This window comes from Pteropus medius, unplaced genomic scaffold (assembly GCF_902729225.1).
Source record: "Pteropus medius unplaced genomic scaffold, Ma_sr-lr_union100, whole genome shotgun sequence".
NCBI lineage: Eukaryota > Metazoa > Chordata > Mammalia > Chiroptera > Pteropodidae > Pteropus > Pteropus medius.
In genome coordinates this window covers 1,221,064-1,246,508 of record NW_024354502.1, presented here as the reverse complement: position 1 = coordinate 1,246,508, position 25,445 = coordinate 1,221,064, and the positions used below count along the sequence as shown (strand labels likewise).

The 25,445-nt window shown below is 52.5% G+C and overlaps 1 non-coding gene across 48 annotated transcripts in view; it reads left to right on the top strand.

The window, feature by feature from the left end:
• The window catches only part of LOC120595694 (uncharacterized), a 237,324-nt gene that overhangs the window by 26,476 nt on the left and 185,403 nt on the right, over positions 1 to 25,445 (top strand). For 40 of the 48 annotated variants that reach the window (XR_005650972.1, XR_005650973.1, XR_005650975.1 and 37 more), the window contains exon 2: positions 11,818 to 11,966. The exons of 3 other annotated variants lie outside the window; for them this stretch is intronic. This is a non-coding gene — a transcript (uncharacterized LOC120595694). 5 more of the 48 variants (XR_005650942.1, XR_005650944.1, XR_005650946.1 and 2 more) reach the window with 5 other exon arrangements.

Below are 25,445 nucleotides of genomic sequence, written 5' to 3'. Positions count from 1 at the left end.
ACCGCATCTAACGGGCCCCTTCCCCAATCTCTATGATTCTGAATCACCGGATGCTATTGATTTCGACTGTGGCATTGATCACTGTGTGTAAAAAAATATTAACTTATTTTTCTTCTTGTTTTTGGACTAGAGGGTGGAAGCTGGGACTTTGTCTTTCTTGTTCTCTGTGTTATCGGACGGATAGTGGGGGTTAATAAATATTCTTGAATGAATGAAAAATGAATGAATACTGAAATGCAGACTGTAGAGGGTCAGGTCAAGGCTGAACCTACACAGTTCAAACTTTTGAGTGATTGCAGTTGACATTTTATCGTTTTAACACATATTTTTTTTTTGAATACTGGAAATTGAGTGGAAATTAGAAACTTCATCATGGTTGTGAACCATTGCTCTTGGAAAATGGACTTTTGAAAAATTCTCTTGATTTATTGTTTTTAGGAGGCCATGGGTAAGATTAGTGTAAATTATTCCTGTATAATTTCCTGGGTTATCCATTGCAAATAGTTGTTGTTTGAAGGTTTGTCATTTGGAGGACTGTGGAAGAACTAAAGCATGGGACTCAGCTCAAACTATTCGAGGTCAGGAGGAGGTCGAAGAGGGTAAAGAGGAATCAAATAAATGGTGATGGAAGGAAATTAAACTTTGGGTGGTGAGCACGCACTGCAGTATACAGGTGATGTGTTATAGAATTGTATACTTGAAACTTATAATCTTATTTACCAATGTCACCGCAATGAATTTAATAAAAAATTTGACCATTTGGGGTTAAAAAGACCTGACTCTGATAGTAGTCATAGTAATAGCTTCTATTTATTGAATGTTTACTAGTGGCAGGCACTAGCCTAAGTGCTTTCCATCAATTACTTCATTTCATCCTCATAACAATCATATGTTCTAAGTACTCATCACCATCCCTATTTTAGAGAGGAAGAAGCTGAGGCACAGAGAACTGGACTAACTTGGCGCAAGATCACCCAGCTAATAAAAGGCAGAGCTGAGACTTGAACCTGAGTAATGAGGCTCCACAGGCTGGGAGCTTGAATGTTCGGTTAATACACCCAGGATGGGCCTGGCTTTTCTTGTGGGTCTCGTGAACAGACAGACTCTGAGAGTCAAGTGCAAAGAAGGATTTGGTCATTTATTCAAGGAACATTCCTGAATGTCTTCAAGCTTTGTCAGACACTGTGCTAGGTGAGGGGATGAAAGAGAAATAAGAAGGGATCCCTGTCCTAGGCTGCTCCCCTTCCTGTGGATGGGGATACGTCCTTCCCTTTTGAAGCAAGCCAGGCCACGTGACATGCTCAGGCCAATGAAAGGTGAGCAGAGATGTGTCACTTCCTGGCGGAAGCTTTAAGCGCTCCGTGTGTGGGCATAGCTTTTCCTCAGCTACACGGCAGGTGGAGGGTTCCAGACCCACAGGTGCTCCATCAGGATGAGGAGGACCCTGCAGAGCAGAGCCCCCAGTGGACCCATGATGGATGGACTTGCAGCACGAGTGAGAATTAAAGCTGGAGCAAGGTGCTCCATGGATGTTTTTATAGGAGGACCTTAACTGGGACAAACGTTTAACATCCCGAAGTGATGGCATTTATTTAAAACTACACAGGCATGTAGGCATGATGCTCTCACCTTCTCATAATACCAGGATACCTTGTCATAACATCCTCTGTGTACACAGTGGGGCGACACCTCCCAGTAGAGAAAAGTCATCTTTTCTTTAAAGAGCAAGTTTCTCACGAAGTATATGTCCAAAAAGATACAGAAATAGGTCCTTAGGAGTGACTAAATATATTCAACGTTTTTCTAGCTTAGAGCTTGATTCCCCCTCCATCCCACATATGCATGCTATTAAAAATAATGCATCAGAAACTCACCTCAGCATTTACTCTTCAGACACGTAATGATAGCGTCCATGTTTTTCTTTTGTGTGTTTTTGCTTTGTGCCAGGCTTTTTTACAAGCAGAGTTTCTTCATGGTAGCCCTGGACAAAGTACAGACAAGTCTCCCCGTTTTACAGATGAGGAAACCGAGGCCTCAGGGATGTCAAGTCCTTTGTTCAAGGTCATGTAGCCGGTGAGTGGCTAAGCAGGGATATGAAGTCATCCTTCCTGACTTCTGTCAACCCTGTTGTCTCCGGTCATCACTAGCAGCCAGCACGGGGCACAGAGGAACCTAAGCTCCCAATTCTAATCAGATGGCCACTCATGTTGGTTTGCAAACATCTGAAGTCAGCTGGCTAGCAGAGGATGCAGATGGCCTGAGACAGCAGTACTGTACACTCAGACACCAGGAGGGTTTTGACAGGCAGACTGAGTGTTTGCAGACAGCTTGTTGTCGATAGTGACATTCAGGCTCCAGGCTAGGTCACAGGCACTCAGGGCAGGATTGGCCTGAACAGGCCAGAATTGGAAGGTGCTCTTCTGAATGGGGGCTGGCACGTCGCTGTGTCGGCCACCATATGTTCCCAGCATGTGGAGGAGAACGTGGGATGCAGTGGGCACCCAGTAAATACCTGTTGACCTTTCGAAGGCCATAGCTAATGAGTTGTCTTATTAATGTCTGCTGACCAATTCATTCACAAGGATTGACCACTCCTCTGGCCCCGCTGTAGGTGCCGCGAAAGCAGAGCGAGTGAAACAAAGTTTGTGCTCTGATGGAGCTTGTATCTACGGTGGGGGGGACTTAGAGTGTGTTAGCGAGCCATCTGTACTATGGGGAAAAGCGAGGCAGAGCGGGGAGTCAGAGACGCTAGTGAAGTTGGGGAACGGACCCGGCAGTAGCAAACACCCACGTCAGTCAGGAAGGTGTTGGACAGGTCAGAGTCCTGTGGTCTCAGCAGAGGAGGGTAGAATGAAGGGGCCATGGACAGAGGGCGGGGAGGGTTAAGGAACCAGCGTGGTGGAGCATGCCGGCCCCTCCCTGCGACGGGGCGTGGAGGCAGGGCCACCTGGAGGGGCTATAGTGTGGAGGGACCCCGCTCCTGCTGTGGAGAGACCCCCACAGTTTCTACCCTGAGCTTTTCTCCTTCTGCACTCTGACTTCCTGCTTGTGGCTTCCCGTTGGCTGAGCTCAGCCGACAGCCAGCGCATCAGGGCTCAGTGAGGATCCCATAGGTATCTACTGGCTGGGCACAGGCTCAGGTGGAGAAGGCCAGAGCCTGAACTGGAGTTGGGGGGAGGAGGCAACAAGGGAATAACCCCGCGAGTGAGGAGGCTCTGTGTCTGGGATGGGCTGAGCAGGTGACGGAGCGGCCGGCGAGATCCCAGAGGCGAGGGTCCATGTCACGTGGGCCCTTGGGCTTTCTTTGGAGGGAAGTGGAAGGCAGAGGAGGGTTTGGGCAGATGCATTTAACTGTTGGCACCACCAGCAGGATAGAGCCTCTCTCTATGGTGAGCGTGGACAGGGGCCCCAGAGCCATCCCCAGGGGAGGAAGAGGTCCTTCTACCCCAACACCCCCCTGTCTGAAGCATTTGCTTACTCTACGTGCCCTGCGCCTGCCAGCCTTAAACGACAGGAAGGAGAAAGGAGGGGTGCCTCTCCGAAGAGGATATTCTGGAACTCTTGATAATCAGATCCCATTGTACAGTCACGCTCTGAGTTATAGCACTGAAATCTTTGTTCCAGTGGAAAACTTTTACAGACGGTCCCTGGCGAGCCCTGAATCCTGTTTGGATCTCAGAGGGCCTTAAAATAGTGCGTGATGCTTGGAGACAGGCCCCAAAGGGGCAAAGGTCATGTGCTTACTGCGCCGGCCGCACCTCGGTGGGACAGCCCTGGCCACAGGGACTCCCGCCACTCTACGGGCTGTGCCTGGCACTCAGAGGCTTTCCCATCTGCCCGGGTTCCCCGAGGACAGTGGCAGTGAGCTGGTCCCTCCCAGCCTGGGCACGAAATGTTGCCTGCTATGGCTTCTCAGGCAGAGTGTCCCTTGGGGAGCTGGTTCTCACAGGGTGCCCAGGGGCGGGGGGAGGGGCACACTCGTGGGTCCCAGATCCATCTCCAGTGGGAGAGCAAGTGAGGAGGGAGGGCCGGGGCTCAGACAACTTCCGGTTCTGTCTGGTTCTAGTGCCGTGACCAAGTAGCCCGGAAACGCTTTGCGGGCAGGAATCGTCTTTTTCACCTTAGTGTCCCCCAGACCTTCGTCTGGGAATGGGTGGTTTGGGGCAAAGTGCTTAATGTCCCTGAGACTCAGTCTACACCGTTATGAAATGGGGACGATATACATCGAAGATCTCTGGGGAGTGAGGCCAGGGGCTTGGCACACGGTGCACGTCCCGTGCACTCCCTTGCAACTCAGATCTCATCCACCTCACGGGCCAGGGAAGGGGAGGCAGATGCGATGGGTTCCGTTTGATGCGAGTCAGAATCGAAGGCACGAGGCTAAACACCGTCTGTGCCTGCGGTGGGATCGCGGTGGGATTCGACTCTTCACCCCAGAGCCGTGTGCTCCACAGCAGTCGTTTGCCACCCCGTCACCTGACCAAAGAGATGTATACTGTGTTTTTACTTGCAAAGGCACACGAGTGCATTTTTATATTATTTTAAAGTTATTACTATGTTATTGGTTTTTCTTTTTCTTTCGTATGTTTAAAGTTGTTTGACTTCTGTGGGAGTGGCTTATGTTTACATCCTTGGAATTTTATGCCTTTCCTGTTACCTTTTATCCATTTGGGGTTTTTAAAGAAAAAAGCTGAAAAACTGTTCTGCCCTTCCATGGGACTCTGCTGTGTTTGTCAGCACCTCGCTCCCGCGGCCGTTCTGGACTCTTCCTGGGATGGAGTGTCTCTGAGGCACAGGGTGCTGCTCCTGGACTCAGGGCCCCCAGGGGTCACGGCCCCATACTCCTTCCAGACAGGTCCTAGGCAGGCCTGCAGACACCAGTGCGCACATGCCCTCCCCCTCGCTTCAGAAAAGCTCTGGTTTGTCCCCAGTTTTTTAATCATTCTTAGGACACTGGCATCTTGACCCATCCAGCTCGATCACCAGCAAGTCACGGACCCCTCCGTCCTTCCCTGGGTTATTAAAGGGGAGTTGGACAAGGTGGCCTCCAGGGGTCTGTGCTGTTCTAGCAAGTATCATAGGGCCAGAGGGCCAGGTCAGAATCCTCTTTCTGGAACCTTCTGTTGTCTGCCCAAGTAAGTCCTCAAGTGAGAGCCCCAGCTTCCTGATCTGCAAATGAGACAGGTGGGAGAAACCCTGCCCACCCCTCAGGGTCACTGAGGACGAAAACAGGTGATGCGGTTGGAAGAGTTTGTAATGGGCCAGGTGTTTACAAATCAAACAATTTATGAGTTTGATACACTTGCTTTTGTGTATGATTTTTGGAACCCTTCATCTTCTGGGCGGACTCACGGTGCTCACGCGGAACTCGCTGCAGAGTCCTTGAGAGAAGCCCCATCCTTTCCAGAGCACTGCCTCTCGGCCTGGCCGAGTCTTCTGAAGCTGCTAACTCCAGGCAGCTGGGGGTTGCTATTCTTCACGGGTCCTTTGGGGAGCCTCTGGCCTCTGAATTATCAGTGCATGTCTACATTTTTAACAGGCTCCATTTGCATCGGTTAGCTGAATTTAGTGCCCCTGTGAATAGAAAGCTGCCCGGGGAAGACAGTTCTGATTGCAGCCTCCTGAGGGGTCTGAAATAACGCGTGCGAAGCAGTGGGGAAGAGCCGTGACCCCCTCATCTGAGACCCTGTTCTTTGGAGCTCATGCTGCGCATACAGCTTCTGTCCCTTTCTCTCTTGCCCCAGACCCTCCAAATTCGGCTCGCCTCCTCCCATGCTTCTACAAGCCCGGTGACCCTCCTGTAAGCTGTAATCCTCTTTGGTTTTTAAAGATGCAACCGAATTTCCACCTCCCCTAGGAAGTCCTCCTGGATTTCTAGACTTGGGACAGGCAGCCAGAGCCCTTCTCATCCCCTTGCAGTAGAATATCTATCTGTCTCACCCATTAGACTGGACTTCTTGGGGATGAACCTGTGTTTATACGCTTCTCACTGCCCGGCACAGTGCCTGGAAGCCAGCAGGCACTCTGTTGTGTGGGGTGTCTGGTTGCAGTAGTGGGAAAAGATTTCTTAAAGGAAGTGGAGTTGGAATTGACAAGAGCGTGGGGGAGGGTGGGTGCTGTGAGAGGTATGGCACTGGGGGGTGCTTGGGGAGGGGGCTGAGCACAGGCTTCCTGTGGATGCTAGGCTGGATCCTGTCCTTGGAGCTGATGGTCAGAGTGAGGGCTGCTGGGACAGCTTGGAAGAGGCATATAATTCTGGCTTATTGATGCGCGAATAGCCTGAGTGAAGAGTGTGGTCTTGAGCCTTAAGGGAAAAGAGGAGCCCCGTCAGGGCTTTTGAGGAAGCGCGCCCCAGGATAAGATTGTCTCTTTGATGGGCTGGCTGGAATGGAGAAGAGAGGGTGAAGGCAGGGAGGAGGAGGAGGTTTGGGAGAGCGCCCGGACCAGGTATATGCTGGCAGGGCGAGGAAAGGAGGGACAAAGGTATTATTTGAATCTAGAGATGTAAGAGCGCTAGCCCTTGATCCTGAACAGACATATAGGTGACGCAGCATTGCTGTCCGCCATCTCCTGGATGAGGTTTTGCAAGTGACATGACCCAGAGCACTGGCAGCTGGCGGGACACAGATGAACTGCCCAGAGACACAGATGAACTGCCCAGGTATCTCTGCTCTTGGGGAGAACCCTTTGTAGACCTGCGGTATCTGTGGGACAGAATGTTCCGTTTCCCCATCCACAGCCTCGAGGCCTGGTGCAGATTTGCGAGTGCGAGAGAAGCTTCCAGAGTGGATGTGGCTCCTGGGCCAGTGCTTTGCTCTCCAGAACAGAACTCGGGAAGGGTCGCAGTCCTGTGTGTCCAAGCGTCCTCACCTCCCCGTCCACCCTGAGCCCTGGTCTCCCTGGGGGCCCGGGCAGGCCTGCCCTGACCCCGTCAACCTTTTAGAACAGTTTTAGGTTTTAGAGAAAAACTGGGGGGTGCATGGTCCTTCACCAGCGACACCCATGAGAATCACCCAGTTGGGAGCCATTGTCTGGCATACACCCTGAACCCCTCGGGGCTGGGAAGTAAGTGTGCTTTGTAAGGGCTGTTCAGGTGACTAAAGCTTTGAGAGCTCCTGAACTAAATGGGCATAAAAGCATACAAAATAATGAATAAAAATTAAAAAATTAAAAAAGTAACCGGTTTCAAAATGCTGGTAGAATGTGAAGACGAAAATGAGATTGGAACACGCCGTCCACTTGCTCTGTGAGACCCAGCTCTGTGGCTTGGTGTTCGAGGCCTTGGTTGGCATCCGTTCTGCCTTGGCCTTACCCTCCCGCCAGACAGACCCCTCAGTCTCTGTTTCCTCGGGTGTCCTTGGATCCCCTTCCTCTGGGGGGCTCCTTCCAGCCAGGCCCTTCCCTCTTCTCCCGTCTTTCCTACTCACAGGTCTTACTTGGCCGAAGCCTTGGCCAAGTCCCGCTGTCCAGTCGTGATGCGTTCTCACCGCCTGCCTCCTTGGGCGGCCGGCAGCTGATACATGTGCATCGAAGGGCTCGTCATGGTATAAAGACAGTTCACAAAAAAGGAATCTCGCCAGGCACGTAAGCATAAGATGATCTCCCCAAGTTAGTGACGTGCTCAGTCGTTGACAGAGCTGTGTAGAAACAGACCCTCATCCCTGAGTTTCGGAGGGAAAGCAGGTCGATACAGTCCTTTGAGAGGGCACCTTGGCCCTCTCTATCCAAACTACAAATAGGTGTGCCCTGTGACCTGGCATGCTCGCGTTTGAGATCCGTCCCCACCCTACAGTTGTTTGTGTGAAACAAGCGATGCCCAGGGTTAGTCACAGTAGCACTTTGACAGTAGTAAAAGATCGGGAGCAACTCAGATGTCTGCGAGTTGAAGACTGGTTGTGTACACAGTGGCCCCTCCCCGTACAGTGGGCTAAGTGTGGAAAAGGAGGAATCGCTGTGTGCATGACACAGCCAGGTCTCAGGACATGTTGCAGAAGAGGCTGAGTGCAGAGTCTTTCGGGTAACAAGTGTCTGCATGTGGACGGGATATAAGGATTTATACATGCCCAAATTCTGTAAGGATACACCAGAAATTGACACAAGTGACAACCTGTGTTTTGAAGAGTGAGACAGGGCAGAGTGGGAGAGAGGACGGCAGGTGACTTTCTGACTGTGCATCTTTGGGTATCATTTGAATTTTGAACTGTATCGGGCGTATTATCTATCATACATTTAATTTTAAAAAATCATGACTGTCTCGTGATTAGATTGTCATAGGTTTGGGGGAAGAAAAACTGTAGCGGTAAAGTGCCATTTTTATCACGTCACGTCAAGGGTGCATTATCAACACGGCTCATACAGCTCTCAATGGAGAGACATTTACAAAAGACCAGGCCAGTGTTCCTCAAAAGTGGCAAGGAGAGTCTGAGAGACGGCCACAGCTAAGAAGGAGGAGCCTAAGAAGACACAACAGCTAAATGTAATGTGGGATCCTGGAGTAGAAAAAGGACGTTAAGAGAAGACTAAGACATTCTGGATCAAGTATGGACTTTAGCTCAGAGTAATATATCAGTAAGGGTTCGTTATTTCTAAGAAATGTACCAAAGTAATATAAAATGATAATAGTAGGCAAGTTTGGTGCAGGGTATGAGAACTCGCTGTACTTAATCCACTTTTTTTTTTTCTGTAAAGTCTAAAATTGTTCTAAAAAACTTAAGTTCATTTAAAAATCAGTGAGAAAAACATGGCCTCATTTGATTCTCTCAATATCCTATGAGTTATTTCTATCTTACAGGCTCAGCGAGGTCACACAGATGGGCCTAGGTGCCCACCCCTGGTACATAGTGGTGGGAGCCCAGGCGTGGGTCGGCCTGGCCGAGGAGGGGGTACCAGGTGAGCATGGAAAGGACAGGGAAGTGGAGTTGGGGAGCACACGGCAGGTAACTGCTGGGAGGTTTTAGCTTGGCAGAGCCGGCCCAAGGCTGCAGCCATGCTGTCTTCTGTTCTTTCTCTTGGACCTCAGAAGACTTTTCCTTTCTCACAGAGGGCAGTCCGGGGCTGGAGTGGGAGTGAACCAAGGGTGGAAAGGCTCCCAGGATCCCCCTAGGCACGTATCCTTCGAGTGGGTTTAGGATAAGGCAGAACTTGCAGCCTGGCCCAGCTTTCAGAACAAGGTGTACCCAGGAGGTGGAAAGACTGGTTTTCAATCAGATAAAGGTAGAATTCTGCAGAAACTTCTAGGGTCCTGTCTTCCCTGAGAGGTATCTTTTATCATGCTCCAGGCTGTGCAGGCCAGGAAAGGTAAAAGGGGATGGAAGAAGGAACAAGGACACTTAAAAATTACACAGGAGGAAGACTGTGTGTGTGCCTGCCCGTGGGTGTGCATGCGTGCACATGTGGGAGTATGGGCCCAGGCTTGCCTGGCTGGTGCAGGCCGCCAGGGGCCGTGGGCCTCTTTAAAGGTCAGTCAGGCAAAGGAGCACTGTCCTTGAAGAGAACTCAGTGACCAAACATCCGGTTTACAGGATAGGTAATTGGGAGTAGCACTTAGGCGTTGAAAAGGTCAGTTTTTGTAAAGGAGTGTTCATCTCTGTGGTGGTACAGCGTTTGAAGCTTGACTTCAAGTGTCACTCGGGTCACGTGTACCTGTTGGTGGCACATCTTTCGGTGATGATGCCACTGTTCCGGGTTCAGGGACCCTCAGAAACATAACTAGTAAAAGAAACAACTAATATTCATATAGGTTACCAGGTGCTGTGATTTATCTTATGAGGCGCAGCAGTGGTGTGGACCAGGGCAGAGTGGGCTCTGCAAATATTAAGAACAGTCAGTTTGCCCGATCTGTGTGGAGCTCATGGCAGTTTTCAGAGCACGTGATTAGTGTCTACACATGGATTGAGCAATATGATTGATATGTGAATTTTGTCCTTTGGTCTCTTGTGTAGACCCACTGGTGTGGTGGTCATAGTCTCTTTTTCTTAAATTAAGAAAACACTGTTACAGAAAATATTACAGTAAAACAAGAATGCAGAAGGAATCGAAACAATTCCGAAAATGAGAGGAGAGATCGCTCCTAAATTTCAAATCTAAAACTAATATCGGGGTGGGAGGCGACCAAGGGTGTTGTGAGGAATTTTCTCATTTGCCACGATCGCCTCCTTTGGGCCAACTGAGCCGTTTGGGGTTGGCGTCCTTCCGTGGCAGTTTTTCCCTTTCTTCAGGACGCACTCTGGTGATGTGGGACCACAGAGCTGGATCATCCTGAGTCCCTCATCCAAGCTCAGTCCTAGGCTGTGTGACCTGGTTACTCAACTCCCCTCGCGAGACCTGCTCTGGGTCCTCTGTCTGCTCGAGGTGGAGTGCGCGTCTGGCAGGTTTCTGGTCAGAATTAGGTGAGATAAGATATGAAAATGCCCAGCCTAGGGCCTGGCACACGATCGGCATTCAGTCCATGGTGGCCTAATCCCGAGCGAGCAGAGTGGTTCCCTGGATGTGACCTCTCCCGCCTCTTGAGAAGGGACGCCGTCCCGGGAACGAAGGTCTCTGTGGTAAGCGGCAGGGTTAATTTTGTCTCAGCCTTTAGGAAGGATGAGTTTGGACCCGTATCAAGAGTGGCAGAGAGGAGACTGGATTAATCCTGAGTCAGGTTATTAGGCCAAATGGTCTAGACCACGGTTTCTCCATGCAGGAGAGAGGTCGAGACAAGGAGTCTTTGTGAGCTCTTTGTGCTCTGTCCCCCGAGTTTTTGTGGACAGGCTTCAACGGAGGAACCCATCAAGTGTCTCCACCCTGGATGTCCTGGGCTGTGATCGAGTCTCTGTTCTTGTCATTTTACAAGGGAAGTTCCAAAGTCGCTTAGGCCAGGCACACCTACCTCTCCAAGCGCTACAATTAGCTCAGCTGGTGCTTTACAAGGACAGCCTGGATCCAGGGTGCATGTTGGTCAGCCGTCTAGGACTTGGGGTCACCCATACCCAGGCTCACAGGCATCGGGAAAACAGCCTTGATTTCTGGTTTTAGAATTCTCGGGGCTGAGTCAGGGCGGTAATTGCTGTGATGAAGAGTGCTTACTTGGTGTGCAGTCCCAAACGGAGCCTCAGTGGCCATAGCTGGAATAGAGTATTTTCTGTAGCTTCTACGCAGAGCTGGGATGCATGGTGGAACCACCGTGCACTAACTCTGCATCCCGTTGCAAGAGGCCACGAGCCCAGCAACCCGTGGGCAAGACGCTCCAATGTGAATAAGCTTGGGGGTCTTGGACCAGTCATCTAAATTCTGTTCGACACATCATTCCCCTGCCGGAGAGCTTTGGGACAAATAGTGATGTTAAGTGATGAGTGAATGGACCCTGGTGCCAGCCTGCCTGGTTTTGAAGCCAGCTGTGTGACCTTCAGTATGATATTCACTCTTTGGGCCTCCACGTACTCATTTGTGAAATAAAGAGCCATAACAGTATCAATTTCAAAGGGTCGGGGTTTTAGATGAGGCAGCAGGTAAAGTGTACCGGCAGGGTTGCTGTGAGTCTGAGGGGCTTCTGGCTGTGGCAGAGGCTGGGAACATGGTCGCGACTGAGGTCTCTAGAAATGAATGAGAGAGAGAGGAAGAGGAGAAGTTGCAGGACAGAGAGGGAGGGAGAGGAAGCAGAGTGGGAGGACGAGGAGAGAGGGGTGGGGGGAGGGAAAAGATGCAAATGAAGTCTCTAAATGCCTTATAGAATAATTTACACCGTGGGCTCCCACTGTCCCCCAGGGTGCGAGCTCCTGCCCTGCCCGTGTCTGTCCTGGGAACCCTCATTTCTATTCCTGGCTTCTGTCTCTCCAGCTCCAGAAACCAGTGTGGGGCGTTCTGGCCATTTCCTGCCCCGCGGGCCGCCCACCCTCCTCAGATCCCAGTCGCCCTCTGCAGGCATGACCTCACTCCACGGCCGGGAAGCTCCTGCTCCCCGCCTGTTTACCCTGGCCCAGCGACAGGTCAGTTGATCACGTGGCGGGATGCCAGCCCAGTGAGTAGTTCGTAGGTGGGGGTGGGGGGGGCATTCCTCTGAGCTGACTCTCGCCTGGGCCTCCTGGCACTGGACCCCCTATTTCTGGAGGCAACTCAGGGGCACTCGCCTGCCCATTTCTGCACTGGGTGCTGAGTCATTGTCCCAAAGTGCATCCTCTGAGTCACTGGGGCAGTCTTGTCTTCAACAGTGAGTCTTTTGTGGGACCCTCCTGGGCCCGAATTGGCATTTGACCCTCTCTGCCGCTGGCCACCCCCGAGATCTCTTGTACCTTGATCATTTTACAGGCCGTCCTAATTCTGCCTCGTAGGATATCCTGTGTCCCTTTGAGATTCAGAATCCAAGAGTTGAACTCAAGTCAGCAGCTGAGTTACAGGAAAGACCCGTGGGCAGGTTCAGCGAGCTGGGGCTGGAACGGTGGGCAGGATCCCTGGGGAAGAGGGCCTGGCCTCATCTGACAGAGCCGCAGCGGGAGCCCACCAATCTCCTGTGTCTTGCATATTTTGAGAGCCTCTTGAAATGACCATTCCTGTCACTGTGAGCGAGGAGGTACAAAAATGACATCTATGTACTGGGAGTGGGCACTGTCCTTATACCCATTTCGTGGTTGAAGAAACTGAGGGTTTAGCAGAAGACACTCGCTCAGAGTCACAGAGCTAGAAAGGGCCAAGATGTCCAGACCTCACTTCACTGTATTAGATTCTCGGACTCAGGTTTATTTGTTTCTTTCATTCTCTCGTCCTTTTCTTTGTTTCTACTCTCCTTGGCCACTTGGCTGCTGGAGTCTTCCCTGAGGAAGTCAGCTGTCAGCAGTGCAGGAAGCAGACTATTAAGAGGAAACAAAGGCGTCATTAGGAGCCCTGCTGTCACTGTGGATTGAGCCTGCATGCTGAGCCCTGAGGGCACGCTGCGCAGTGGGCCTCCTAGGCAGGGATGGAGAAGGCAGCTGGAGGCCTTGGCAGTGAGGACCCCTAAAGGTTTGCGTCTGGGAGGCTGAGGGGGGTGGGGCATGGTGTGAGGAAATTGGGCAGTTGACCCCTCAAGATGGTCTCCCTCCGTTTCCCAGGGTCACACCCTCCCCCAGGCTCCCTGCGGAGGCCACATGGCTGTTGCCTTTTATATTCCTGCTCATCCTGTTGTTTTCCTCTCGGAATAGAGAGATGCGAAATAGTTCTTAGGCTCACCTTCCAGCAAAAGCCGGTGAGGGAAACAAGGGCCCTGTGCTTCTAGGAAGGTGGGAATGTATGTTACACCTTTCTCCTTGGAAGTAAAGAATTTTTTTATGCCCGCCCTTGACTCTAGATACAGGCCGAGGCATGGGGCGTCCTGTGATGGAGAATGTGCGTAGGGCTTCGCTGGCCTGCAGAGTGACTCAGAAGCATGGGTGGGTGTCTGCAGAAGACTTTTACAGGCACTTTCTATGTGCCAGCCTGTGCTAAAGTGCTTTCTTATCTTAACGTATTTAATCTTCAACAGAAACACAGTGGGGAGGTATAGCATCATGCCCATTTACCAGATGAAGAAATTAAGGCGTGGAGAGACAGTCTTTTGTCCAAGGCCATGCAGCTAGTAAGGGGCAAGCCAGCATTTAGGCTGAGTGTGGAGTCTTGTGCTTCTAATTGTCTGTGACAAAATTTCCTAGCCCTGAAGTAGTCCACCAAGATCCTGCTAAGGAGTGCTGGGTACTGCCACATATTTAATGTCATTTAAGTCTCCCATCTTTGTGTTATGCCATTCAATAGAGGCGTTGACTGAGACTGTAGAATTCAGTTGTTTAGTCTACTATATCAGAGAGTTCCTGCCCTGTGCCTTCATTGTACTAGGTTCTGGGATACCGAGATGCACAGGACCTGCTGTAGACTCTTGATGACATTGTCTGCTAGAGGAGGTGGTCATTTCCCCTAGGGACGCTCAGTGAGTTAGGCACACGCTAGGGCGGAGGTCCACTTTTTCTGACTCTAACTTTGTTGCTTTTTTCCCCATCATGCGTTCGCTTGGCACACAGTAGGTGCTCCAAAATTTTGTTGAACGAATGAATGAATGCATGAATGAATATTATATTGTGTGGTTTCTGTGATCGAAAACTTTGATAAGCTGGAAATATCTTCAAGTGAATCTTCAGAACAGATTGGTTTGTATGGTGGACTCTGGTGAAGTCAGCTCTGGGCCTAGAGGAGAAGAGACCTGGGTTTGAATTGAAGCGGCCGAGATCACAGAGTTAAACGTCCAGCAGTTTCTGAGAGTTGTCAGCCTAGAAAGGCCCCATGGCTCTGAATTCGGTGATTATCTTGAAAGTGTAAAAGCCCAGAAGACTCAGGCTGGACACCTACAATTTGGCTGTGAGGTCTCTACCTGGCCTGAGGTTCCGTCCTGCAGCAGGTAAGGGAGTGAGGTGAAGGGCTTTGAAACGGACACCTTTTGAAGAGAAACACATTGACTGTTGGCAGAAAGGCCAGATGCTGAAGTAGGGTTTCTGGTTTTGGCTGAAAGTCTCGGGCAGTCTTCTGTAGGAGAACGATGGAGAGGTCCAGGATTCTAGAGCTGTGGCTGGCCCGTAGGTGGAGGCCAATATCGTCGTTTTGAATGAAATCTAATATAGAGCGATGCTGTGACCTTGGGCTCTTGTCTCTTTCATTTTCTCTAGTTGCTACACACGAAGATTCATTTTTAATGGCATGTTTAAATGGGAGAAAAACCGTATTACTTTCCTTCTAATCCTATGCTTGTTTACAGTTAGTAGGCTGGCTCATTTTGGACCATTTCAGTTGGTAGTTGGCTGTCCAACTCCCTAACTGTATTCTTGCATCCTTAGAACATAAAGAATGATCAAGTGTGGATTCTTATCTTATTAGGAAGTAGAAGAAGGAATAAGAACCAACATTTCCTGTGGCCAACTCAGGCCAGGCACAGTGGTCCAGGCTTTTCTCTAAGGACCAGCATGTGGGTTAAGCATCTTGCTTCTGGCCACGGAGTCAGAATTTGAGCTCCGGTCTGTCTTTTGAGCTTGCTTTCTCCCTGACACTGGGATTACTAGGTGGCCAGCATAGTGCAGGCTGTAATACATAAGGAGCTGTGAGGTTGGGACAGAAATGTCCACTGCTCGCCTGGGGACTGTTCACACAGGGCTGACTCCCCACTGAATCCCGTTTGGCTTTCTCCCTGGACTGAGCAGGCGTGAGGTGATGCTGAACTTGGAGCAGCCAGTGCAAAGTCCGACCTGGGCTGTGGAGTCATCTGGGGTTTATCTGGGGGCCTGCTAGTTACTTAACCTGCCCTTGCCTCAGTTTCTTTATCTAGGTCAAAGGTTGTCGAATGACACTCTCATGTATAAACTACCAGGTACATGGGAGGCCGTCAACAATCATCTGTTTCTTTGTCCCTAGTAAGTAAAGGAGCTGAGTCACAAGTCCTGAGGGTAAATGGCTTTCTCTTCCCTCCCTAAATGTGTCATCTCTCCCTCCTGAAGCTTGTATTATCTGGGTGTGGCGAATCCCAAAAATATTGCCGCTGTACAAGCTGATGAGTGACGTAAAACCCTGTGAACACCTTTCACGCAGGGCCCCGTGACTGGCTTGCAGCTGCCAGCAGTGATGAGAACTGGTAGTGCCTCAGGCACTGCGGACCAGGGCAGGGCGACTTGCTGGAAGTGCCAGGCAGTTCCGTGAAGGGGGACCTGGTGGCTGAGTGCAGAGAGGAGGAGCAGGTTCTGGCGGTGGATGTCGGTGCTGCAGGAAGCAGGGCTCCTGGCAGGATTGATGCCCAGGTGTGGGCGCTGGGGTGCGGTATGGGACTGGGAACGGCTGCTCCCCAAAGGCACCTTCGGAGGGCTGGGGGGGCTCAGGTTGGAGCGTGTCGGGAAAGGATTTCTGGGAACTTGGGGGCTGAGGGAGTGCCTCGAGGAGACCCGACAGGTGAGTTGCCTGCCGACAGGGAGGCTTTGTAGAGACAGGAATTGGTAATGATGAGCCAGCTCCTGCGGCCGTCTCCCGTTTACCACTTTGCCATATGGTCGTTCGCTCCCTCCTCCTGTGTGACCTTGTCTAGGGCAGAGAACCTCCGTGCAGAGTACCCTTCACGTCGAAACGTGTTCAGGATGGCTGTCGATGACCCACAGTCAAGTCGTGAACTTCGGGGGATGTCACCGTGGATACATCATGCGGCCTTCCTTCTCTGTCTGCCGCCGTTGTATGTTTGGGGACCTCTTCCCTCGCCTCTTCCTCGTAACTTTACCACTCTGTCTCCTTTCTCTTACGCTTCTGTCTGTTATCCATCTACCTTTCTTTTCTGTGCTCCCTTCCATCCTTCATACTTTTTTCTCCCAAACGTTCCTCTGTGCTTCACTACACCCAGCCATTCTCCCATCCGGTCACCCTTCCCTTCTTCTCACTGGGCCCTGTTCCTTGGCTCTGGAGAGGCACAGGTAGAAGAGGCGACACGGGCCCTGCTCTGAAGGATTCATGTTCAGCCGCGAAGCTGAGCCTGCAACTAAGTCATTTCAGCGCAGTCCACCAGGTACGAGGACAGACGTAGTAACAGGGCCCCTGGAGCAGGGAGCGCAGTGGAGGTTCATCTTGGGTGGCCTAGGGCATGTTTTGCTGGAGAATTGCTTGAATCGAGTCTTAGAGGATGGAGGGGTTCTTGCGGCCCTTGGCGGGCCACGGAGAGGAGGCAGAGGTGAAGGCGGTGATCCCGAGACTGAGTTAGTAGAACTGTGAGGGGTCGATGGACTCAGACCAGAGGCCCCACTGCAAAAACTTGTTAAATCTTTGCTGTCTCGCCATCCCAGTGCCCAGCACACAGTGTTTTCTTGGTCAGTATTAGCTCACTTCCTTCGCCGACCCTTCCAGAAGCGGGTTCCTCCTGCATCCATGTGTTGGCCACAGTTCTGGTCACGGGCCTGGTAAGGGAGCAGCTGCTGTGAGGAGTGTGTGCCCCAGTCACGTGCGATGGGTCGTGCCCTGGCAGAACGGTTCTGAGTCTCCTCTCAGGTCTAGCTTCCCTCAGGCTCCGGTCACAGAATCGAGGGGAACTTAACAGGCAAGCAAACATTTTTTTTCCCCCCTTGAGCATGCACATTTGTAGAAATCCTGGAAAATATGAGCGGAAAATAAAATCAAAAGCAGAAAAAAATAAAAGCCAAACAAAGCAGAAAAAATACAGATCACCTATAACCTTGACCCTCAGCGGTAGCTACTCTTAACATCCTGTTTCCACATGGTGTCATGTCTTGACTTTGTTCACTTAAGGTTATATGACCATTTCCTGGTGTCCGTCAGAGGTGTTAAAATTTGTTTCGGAGCAGCTTTCCCCTGCGTCATGCGCTTGTGCAGGACAGGTGCCCCGTAGCTGGTTTCTCCTTCCCAGCAGGGCCGAGCCCCTTCTGTGCAGGCTTGTTTGGAGGGAGAGGTGAGGACAGTTGTTCCAGGTGACTCACCTAGGGCAGGGGCGACGCAGAACACACGCTTGGTGCCTGCAGACGGCTGCGCTGTCATCATCGTCGTAATCCAGGTCCGCGCTGCCGGCCATTCAGAGTTCCGTCTGCTTTTGCCCATTGGAACACACAAACCTTCTCATGCATCTCTGGTCGTGTTCTTGTCAGATGCCCCCCAAAAGGTATGAGGGGTCTTGGAGTCTCGAGACCTCCTGTAGATTTCTTTTGGGGACTGTTTTACTGGTGGCCCCTCCACAGACGGGGCCAGGAGGGGACCGCTGAGGCGCCTCAGAAGGTTTGAGCTTCCTAATCGCTGCAGCCAACCTGACAGCGGCAGTGGAGCTATGCAGTAGGCCAGCACCCCAAAACAGAACGGTGTTCTGGTTGCTTTTCTCTGACTTCTGGTACAGTTGAGATTGACCCTGTTTCTCATGTGTGTTGCCTGTTTGTGTTTTGTCACCCGGTCATTTCCTTTGGGGTGTTAGCAGGTTTTTTTCTCACTGATTTGTAAGATCTGTCTGACTAACTTGTGAAGTTTGCAGGGGGTAGGGAGTGGGGACCCCCGTGGGACTCTTTGTTAGGCATGCTCTCCGAGGCATGGGCACCTCCATTTCTTTGGGGGACTTTGCTCTACAAATCTGCATCTGATTGTGGTGGCAAAATCCTGCTTTGCAAGTGAATGCAGGACCTGGCTCATTAATCTGGGCAGTCCCCACGTTAAATGTCCCCATTTAAGGGGTATTTGCCTAGGAGCTTATTTTTCTTTCCTTCTTTCTTTCTTCAGGAACAAATAAAAGTCCTAACTTTCAGGTGTCACGTAAATGGCAGCTCTTCAGAGACCTCTACCTGGACCCCCCAGATTAACTCCTGGGGGCGATGGACCGCTTCCAGCATCAGCAACTTCTAACTTATTGGATGTTTGTGTGAATATTTGTTTAATGTCTGCTTCTCAGATGGACTCAAATCTCCTTGAGCACTGGGACCAGCTCTCTTACTGCACCTTCTGTGTTACCGCGGCCCCTGGCGCAGTCCTTGGAAATGAATGCTGAGCGGTAGAATGACTTGTCTAAGGCCATCCAGCTTGGACATGGCTGATCTGGGACTTGACCGGGTGTGTGACCCCACCTTTGACCTGGGTCCCATGGGACCCTTTACACCTGCGGTCAGGGCTTTGCTTTGGTGTCTGGGTGAGCAGAGCAAAGGTAGCGGGTGTGGTAGGACCTTCTCACGCCTGGCATCTGTCATTCCCGGTGATTTTGGCTCAGTGAGGACAGACATCTAGGGGAAAGGTTGGGAATGGCTTCTAGGTGAGTGCCCAGCGACAGCCACTGTGCCCTCTGCTTGGCTACACCCACACTCTGCAGCTGGCGTGGCTTCTCCGGGCCTGCCCTGGAGGGGGAAAGAAGCTTCGTTCATCATAAGCTGAGGCATGAAACCGAGAGCCCTGGTTCCACCACTCCAGGGCCCATCGTGCTGGCAGGAGAAGCTGCAGGTGGGGTGTGGGTTTGCGTTGGGGGTAGGGAGGGAGAGATGTTCTGCTCTGCACGTGGTCAGGTGGTCAGGTAGCTTTCCTGTGGGTAGGAATGCTTGGTTCCCGAGTGGGCAGGGGTGGGGGAAGTCTCCTGGTGGAGGGAAGACAGCCTGCCAGCTCAGATGGGGTGCTGCCAGCCCCCTGCTTTGTGAGTTCGGGCATGCCGTTGAGCTCTCAAACACCCAGTCTCCTGTCACTAAAGCGAATGAACTCCTTAGGCCCCCTCCCAGTGTTCGTGGGTCAATTCAGTGACTAGATAACTGTCCTGGCCCCTAGCAAGTGCTCTGTGTGTTGGTTTCCTGTCGCCCTCCCCAACCCTGTTTCCATAATCGACACACGCTGAATGTGGCAGAAAATTTCTAACATTGGGAAATTCTCTGAGGAGTCAACGAGAACTCAGATTTGGAGGTCCTCCTGCCCACCGGCGGCTGCCCCCCACCCCCAACCATGCTGGAAAGGACCCCACCATGATGCTAGACATACAAATTCGGAACCGAACCGTGTCCCTGGGCTTCCTGCGGGCCGGTGGAGAGTGTGCGGGCGTGACGACCCGTGTCCTGGTCCCAGGCCCACGGGCGGAGCTGTGTGGCCTCGGTGAGGCTCTTGCCACCTTCCCCATCCATGAGGGGGGCACGAAGCGGGAGTCACTGCTCCACAGGCTGGGGCTGGGTCCCCGGGGAGGGGTTGGAGGTTGGAACCATTCGGGAACTGCCGAGATCAGGGTCAGCCAGGCTTTCTCAGGCGGGAGGTGGTAGGTACCAACCTCGGGGGCTGCTTTTCTGGGGGTTCGTGGGTGCCGAACAGCAGCCTGGGGCCTGGTGCAAATCTGGATGTTTTTGTGGTTGGCAGAGTAACAGCCCACGCCGCCCAGATGCATTCACATCCCGGTCCTTGGGACCCGTGCCGGCCATATGTCAGATGGCCAAGGAGTGTTAGGGTCGTAGGTGACGGGAGGCTGACCTCGGAGTCGGGAGATGATCCTGCCTTTTCCGATGGGCCCCGTGCCATCACAAGGGCCCTCACAAGTGGAAGAGGGGAAGACATGGGCAGAGGAGGAGGGCACAGCAGCGTGGTGTGAGAAGTGACATTGTGGGCTTTGAAGACAGAAAGCGGGGCCCTGAGCCAAGGATCGTCAGTGGCTTCTTGAAGCTGGCAAGGCGCAGAATCACGGGTCCCCTCAGCTTCCAGAAGGGAGTGGAGCGCTGCTGACCTTTGGCGTGGGTCTTTGGGGCCCTTGGGACCCGTTGGCAGTTTCTCTCTCTCGGACTGGAACGTGGTAAGTTTGCGTGCCTCGAGGGTACTGACCCTGTGGTGGTTTGTTCCCTAGGAAGCTAACGCGATGGGTAAGGCATTCGATGGCCACACTCGGTGGCACGTGTCGTGGGCAGTGGGAGCTGTAGACCATCTGAGGCCGCCCTCTAGGCTGTGGCACTGGCAGGCAACCTCTTATTGGTGACTGGGCCACCGAGGCCTGCCTGGTGACATGGCAGGGATGGCTTGAGTAACCAGGCGTTCTGAGATCACGTGATAAAGGTCCCGTGTACATGGCAAATGCCCTGGGAAGGATGCTGCAATGGTCCATTAGGTGTTGGGACCGCCACCCCGCCCCACCACCCTGCTATTTTAGGTTTTAATTGCTGGTCTCTTGCCGTTCGGTATTTCTTTAAGCGTCTCGGGAGCGCTTTGCAAGTACACGTTAGCCCTAATGATGAGCTCGTCTGGCATGCTGGCCGTGCCCGGCTCAGGGCCTGGCACTCCTTGATCCCTCCCGTACACATATCCCAGCTCCTGCTGACAGGGACCCCTGAGCTCCCTGTGCAACGTACGTGGCCACTGCCCCCTCCCCTTGGCCATTTTCCTGCCCTGACTCATGGGAGTGGGCTATCAGGCAGCAGTGGGGGCTGGTTGGAGGTGACAATGGCCCTGTCTGTTCCACTCCTGGAATGCTGGCTCTGGACCTTCCCTGCCTTCCCGCAGTGTCCCCCTCCCAGCCCCATCTGATTCAGCACCTGGTCAGGCCTGCTGGGAGCCTGGAGACCAGCGGTGAAGTGAAGGAGATGCCTGCCTGGAGGAGGACCCTGGTCAAGCTGGCGGAGCACAGGGTGCTGCTGACAGGGAGAGAGGAACCTGCCGTTCTCCGGGGTGAGGGGGGGGCGCGTGAAGCAGTGTCGGAAGCTGCTGCTGAGACCTTAGCTTGCGCTGGAGGCTCAGTTGATTGCCAGTGAGCACAGGTGTTGCTGGGGGACACTGGCACTGTTATGCTCTGTGTACGCAGATACCTGTATTATTGCTGATGAAGAGACTTAGGCCCAAGGAGGTAGAAGCGCCTTGCCTCTCATTCGCTGAACCTCTGCAGGTGCTGCACGCTCCACTAGGTGCGTACGCCATGGAGCCTTGAGGTTCATCTTCTAGAGGCCTGGGGCCATTGTGTCTGTGAGCGGTTTTGCCTAACACTGTGTGTGTGTATGTGTGTAAAGTTTGGGTTCACTGTATAGGATGACATTGCAGCCTCATTAAACTCCAGCCAGCACTGCTCCCCTGTCGTCATCAGCTGGGCCTGACAGGTACCTGGGCTGGGTGTGGGCTGCTCACCTGAAGGGCGAGGCTCTGCCCAGTAGATTTTGCCCAGTGCTCGACTCAGGTGCCCTTAGATGCCCTCAGCTGCCTGCGGCCTTTGCAGGCTTAGCCGCCCAGCTTGCCATGAATGGCTGGGGATGCTGCCCAAGCTTGTACTGGGCCTCAGTCAAGGTTAAGTTGTCAGGGAGGATGAAGGGGAGGGGCTCACTTCCTGAGAGGCTGGAGAAGGATGAGGGGGACCTAGACGCTAGCCTGGCAGCCCTTTTATGTGCAAACCAGTCAGCCCCTCTGCCAGAACAGCCCCACTCACTCTTCCCCAGTCAGAGGGGTGGGAGGTGAGGAATTTTGTCGGGAGCATTATCTGTGATCTTGCCGTGCACATTCTTCTGCAATATCCTGGGCTTGGCTGGCATGCAGCCGCCTGGGCGGAATAACAATGAGGATGCACCCAGCGCCTGCCTCCTGCAAGTGCTTCTCAGGGGCTCCTCAGGGGAGGTGCTGCTGGACTCACACTTCCTTCCCTGCATTTCCATCCGCCTCCCCTGTCCTCTGACAAAGGCTGGGCCATTGGAAGAGTAGTTAGTGCCTTCTGGGTTGGCCTTGGCTCCAGATGAAGAATGAACTTTGAGGCCAGCCCAAAGAACTTTGAGGCTGTGCAGTCTTATTTTTCATGCAGGTGTACTGGGGGGCGGGCACCTGGGGCATGTGTGAGTGGGGTGCAGTGCAGAGAAGGGGACCGGGGAGGGCTAAGACCTGATACCAAGATCTTCTGAATTGTCGCTGCTTATGGGGCATTTCTGTTGATGTCGATCTGCTAGAGGTCCTCGGTTACCCGCCCTTCACCGTCTAATAAAACTACTGTGTACTACTTCCTGGCGAATCTAAACTATGTCTTCACCGAGGGTGGAAAGTCCACCAGGAACTGTTATAAAAGAAAAATATAAGAAAAGGCAGCAACACAGTCCCGGTGGCATTATTTGGGTTTCTGTGGTCCTTCCTGTCCTTGTCCACTAATAGTTTGTCCTTGACTTTTTAAAATAATTTTTTTTTTATCATGAAATAAATGCTTATTTTGTTTAACAAAGAATTATATAGCACTTCTCATGAATTAGGCGACTGTTCTGAGTCCTTTGCAAATATTAACTTACTTAATTTCATCCCGTAGCAGTCCTGTGAGGAGGCGCTAATAAGACACATAGGCCAGGCGATGTGCTGAGGTCACGGAGCAGGCAATACGGCCACAGGGTCTGTGGCTTTCTCCATGTTGCAGGGGGGAAAATAAAAAAATGTTACTTCCACCGAAGAATGAACACTGAAGAGACCCAGGGGCAAGGCCATGGGACGGCAGAGCCAGAGACTGGAGTGGTGCAGCCACGAGCCAAGCCTGGCCGAGAAGCAAGGAGGGCGTGAGGAAGGACCCCAGAGACCACCACCAACACAGCCCAGCTCCCCTGGAGGGGAGAAGGTGGATGAGGCCCCCCCCACCTCAGTAAACATTTGCTGAGTGAGGGAGAGATGAAGTACGCTGTGAGACTGGTATTTTCGTCCCCCGTTCCTTGGCCAAAGCTCTGGGCATTCTGGAAAGGTCTGTGCAAACATCCTGTTTAGCTAAAACCTCCTTCTCTCACTTAGTAGCTACGGGACCTCAGGAAAGAGGCTTCTGTCCTGACCTCACTGGCCTTATCTGTCAAGCGTGAACCTGTCCTGGGTGGTGGTGACGGTTAAATGCGATGATAGTGTCCCCAGCCATGGTTGGTGCCTCCGAGAATGTTAGTGCTTATTGTGTTGTTTGCCAAAGATGTAAGTGGTGTCTCTGCATACGCCCCATTTCCTATTAACTCTCTCCCTCCCGTTCCTCCCCCTCCTCTGCCCAGTGACTGGGGAGGGCAGAAAGCCACAGGACGAAATGCTAAGTCAGTTCCTGTCCCCTTAGGCTGTCTTTCAGATCACCTTGAATGACCATGCCCTGTCCCCTCTGCAAGGGAAAAATTAAAGGCAGAGCAAAGCAGAAATGTGAAATGCAGGGGAGTGGCCGTTGCTAGATGGGGCCCTCCAGGGCACCCCAGAAGGCGGGTGCCGGACGTTGACACTCCCGAGCAGGTGATGCCCAGCTACATATTGTTCTTGTGTCGCCATGGACACCTGCCTCTCTGCTGATTAGATACCTAGGAGTGACCCAAAGGATGACAAACCTCAGGATAAATGTAAGGTTTACTTATTGCAGGGGGGTTGGGGCGGGGTGCTGGCAGTGGATATGAAAATTTGTATAATCAAATAAACACGAAGGAAGAGAGAGACATTCCATCCCCCCACCCCCCACCACAGGGCCCGCTGCCCCCGCGGTTGTCTTACAGACCACTGAGGTGGGACAGAGCTTTGGGGAAACACTGAATTTTAGCTCCCGCCATCTGTACAACAATCCTGTGTCACAGCTTAGGAAATTTGGTCTTCGGGCTCCATGGCCCTTTCTCAGAGCTGGAGAAGAACCCGCCTTCTCTCTTATCCCTATGCCCTCGTTCCCGCCCAGCTCTGACTCATGAGTTCATGGGGGCCGTGGGCCCCGTAGATTCCGGGGAGCCGTGCTCGTCCGCCTGCTGCTTCACACCCTGGTCTGTGCGATGTCTGTCTACAGTGCTGATTGGGCCCGTTTGCGAGTCTCGTCGCGGGGGCCGGATGTGCTGCACTCGTGCCCAGGGTCCCCTAGGCAAGTGTTCGTTAGAATCAGGTGCAGTGTGTGACTGCCCCTCAGTGTGGGCAGGACAGCCGTTATGAAAAGAAATGACCAGGATAGGTGTCCCTGGTGTTTTTGGACCTTTAGCCTGGAACAGTTCTCAGCCTGCGAGGATACGTGTAGATTCTAGTGCCAGGAGCCGATTCGAAGACGAACCCGAACAAAACGTCTGTATTTTTTCCCGATCGTATTAAAAGTATGTGCTTGTTGAAATATAACCCCAACCACCACAGAAATGTAAAAAGTCAGAAGTGACCTTTCCGCACCCTGTCATCCCTGTCCTTCGGGAGAGAGTGTTCACGGAAGGAGCTGGAAAACCCTGGCTGAGAAGCCTGGCTTGACAGTTCAGTTCATAAAGGTCTCACGTGAGGCAAGAGGCCTGCCACCCCGAGGGCTGTTAGGGGAGACGTTTAATGAAATTGTGTCCAGGGCCGTCACCTGTTCTGTGTGGGCTCGATACATCTTTTTCGTCCCCACTCCCGCCCCTTGCTTCTGATCCAGGAACTCAAACGCATGGGAGGGGAGCTCCCGGAAAAGCCCAGTCGCTTCTCTGACTTGGTGCTGGCTGCCGTCTCCTCCCCAGCCCCGCTGTCCTTGCTGGCGTTGGCCAGCTCTGGCTCTCCTGCCCAGGTTAGGCGGGGACATGCAGCCTGTGTGGTGTCCCAAAGCCCGGGCCTGCCTCCGGCCTCCAGGCGTGTCCTCCCAAGGGTGCTAGAGAAAGTCTGGGTTCACAGCAAACGCGCGCTCCTCCCTGCAGACTCTCCAAGACGCTCTGACACATACCTCGTTTTCTGTCCACTCATTTACCTGCCCAGGAAGCTGCACCTGAGTGTACCTGGCACCTTGAATTAACCAAAGGGCAACACTTTCTCATCCTTGGCTACTTTGAAAAATTGAATAGAGTTCTACGCATCCCTGCATCACTGTCACCGGGGACCTGTTCCCAGGCCTGTGGGAACTGGATTGTAACAAGCCCTTAGGTGACCCTTTGGCATGCTGAGATGTGAGGCCCACTGGCACAGAGTAGCTTCCGTGGACCTAGTACTGTAACTTGCATGCACTGTCGAGGCCCTTGGTACCTGTGGAGTGATTTACACACCCCCCCGAATGGCAGTGAGAATGAGAGACAGAGATAGAGAGACAGAGACAGAGACAGAGAGAGACAGAGACAGAGAGA